This window comes from Sinocyclocheilus rhinocerous, unplaced genomic scaffold (assembly GCF_001515625.1).
Source record: "Sinocyclocheilus rhinocerous isolate Xijiao unplaced genomic scaffold, SAMN03320098_v1.1 scaffold114, whole genome shotgun sequence".
Taxonomy (NCBI): domain Eukaryota; kingdom Metazoa; phylum Chordata; class Actinopteri; order Cypriniformes; family Cyprinidae; genus Sinocyclocheilus; species Sinocyclocheilus rhinocerous.
The window spans coordinates 501,813-504,255 of record NW_015646344.1 but is presented as its reverse complement, the minus strand read 5'-3'; the positions used below and the strand labels follow the sequence as shown (position 1 = coordinate 504,255).

At 37.4% G+C, this 2,443-nt stretch overlaps 1 protein-coding gene and 1 pseudogene across 1 annotated transcript in view; both read right to left on the bottom strand.

The window, feature by feature from the left end:
* LOC107707279 (macrophage mannose receptor 1-like) overlaps positions 1 to 2,443 on the bottom strand; it is a 67,365-nt gene that overhangs the window by 62,086 nt on the left and 2,836 nt on the right. The gene's annotated exons all lie outside the window — the stretch shown is intronic.
* The window catches only part of LOC107707277 (macrophage mannose receptor 1-like), a 6,467-nt pseudogene that overhangs the window by 1,485 nt on the left and 2,539 nt on the right, over positions 1 to 2,443 (bottom strand).

Here is a 2,443-nt window from a genome sequence, read left to right as displayed (position 1 = left end):
GTAAACCCAACCACACCGCCGCAGTAGACGCCCGTTTAACCACGTTCATCACACGACGCTGAATCTCTTCTGAATGAACCGAGACCAGATCCACATGATTCAGACCACGTCAGATTCTCTCTGATCACAATCAGTTTATCTGGAAACCAAACAAAGCACAAGCAGAAACTAGAGAGAGACTGATCAAAAACAACATGCAGAACGAACACTGTGGATGAATTTGTCATGTCAGACGTGTAGCGTGAACTTTAAGAGATCTGGAGGTGATGGATGGATTGTGTGTGTTTTGTGAGGATCTGCTCACCTTCATGACACACAAAAGGAAAACGGCGGTTGTGATCGTTGCAAGAGATGTCAATCCATTGTCTCTGAGCCTTCTGTTCAACAGCTGTACAGTCTTCATTACCTCCAACATTATTAGGTTCACCAGACTTCCAGTATCTGAATGAGGAGTTACTCTGATCTGACCACTGCCATGAGTCTCTGACTCTGAACAGACCGATCCAGACTTGTGATCCAGATTTATTATTATCACTAATGATCTTCTTAACCTTCTCATTCTCATTCTGGTTTCTCACACTGACCAGATCAATGTGATTCTGTCTGCAGTAACTCTGAGCCTCTCTCCAGTTCATCCTCTGATTGATAAAGACGAGTCCTGTGTTTTCTTTCAGGATAAACAAAAGCAATGCTTAAGTATCTCTCAAACTCTTACACTGTAAATAAACCCTACAATGGCAATGTGTAGTTTTATTGTAGTTTTATAGACACATGCTCTGTAAATACAGATAAACGTCTAGGTCCCATTCGTTATGTTATGTGATACAAAAAGCAAAATGCTGTGATACAGTTTTGAAAAAAGAAACACAGAACAGAAAAGACCATTTTAAGTTTAAAAGTTAAAGAACATTTTCTCTGCACCTATTAATAACTCTGGTATTAGAAACTTAAGTGTCTTAAGTTGTCCAAATCTTAAGGCTTTTTCTTCTCCGTTATACAGAATAAGAAAGAACAGCTGTTATAGTGAACTCTGTGTAGGACATTGTCGTTATTCAAAATTCAGGTATATTATTCATTTTATATTGACACTGACATTTTTAAAATGTATTTCCGGATAGATATTATTGAGTTAACAGGCTGTGGTGGTTTTGAGGTAGTGAGGGATCGTCCCGGATGAGGTTGTCAGGTCATCATGTGGGTAATTTTATTTGCGGCTAAAGTATTATTCATTAATTTGTACTAATAGTTAGATAGGGCAGGCCTTTAAAGGGCCTTTAATTACAAAAAATAAAAAATAAAGAAATTTTGCCTCAACATCAAGGGGCAAAGTGGCAGGTGCTCAAGCACAAACTTTTATTCTGGATGCGATTAGCTTCTTTATAGCAGAAAGTCAAATTGTAAATCTAACTGATTTATACATTAGTTTTAGAGATATTTGTTTTCAAGATACAATATTATTAATCACATATACTGTAATAACCATAATAATAGGGTATAAACAGTATCTATATTTTTACATTAATAGGTCATATTCCATATTAGTATAATAATAGTGGTTACAAAACATGCAATAATAAAACTATGCATAAGGGTATATTGGTATTTCCATAATTATGTCAATAATAATGACAATGTTAATAATACTACTACCACCATCGTCTTTACCAGCTGTAATAATAGGCTAATTGTGTTGATAATGAAGCATAAATAATATTTACATTAATGCCCAAATGATTTCAAGCTAAAGATTTGTTAAAACTTGTAAGAAATGTTTTCAGTGGATTAAAAATAAATTAAGATATCAAGTATGATTAAACCTGTTACAGAAGGTATTTCCTCACTCAGATCTTTAGCGCTTTTAGTTTGTTTTCATTGTGCCGCTACATTGTTATGATTATGATTATTACTATGAGATCTTAAAGGGGTCATATGATGCGATTTCAAGTTTTCCTTTCTCTTTGGAGTGTTACAAGCTCTTGGTGCATAAAGAAGATCTGTAAAGTTGCAAAGACTAAAGTCTCAAATCCAAAGAGATATTCTTTATAAAAGTTAAGAGTCAACCACGCCTACCTAAAACGGCTCGTTCTAACACGCCCCCACATATCTACCTCACTATGTGGAAATATTACCATAACGCCGTCCAAATGTTCACGCAAAGAAAGAAGACGTAACTTTTATTCTCGCTGTAGTATTGTTGCCGCCGCCATGTCGTGAAGGCGCTGTGTGTTTCGTTGTGAAAGCGAAACTACTTTGTTTGGCCTTCCAAAAGAGGACGATATCCGCTTCGTCATACCTGGAGCTGATCTGTGCTGGTCGCTGAGGAAATACATCAACTTAGTGCTGTGGATCACCGGATATGCTTTCACCGTTTTCACCGCTCCTTCGTCGGATCCGCCGGGACCGCCGTTCTCGATCCCGCCACCTCAGCTCACTCTTGCCCGGC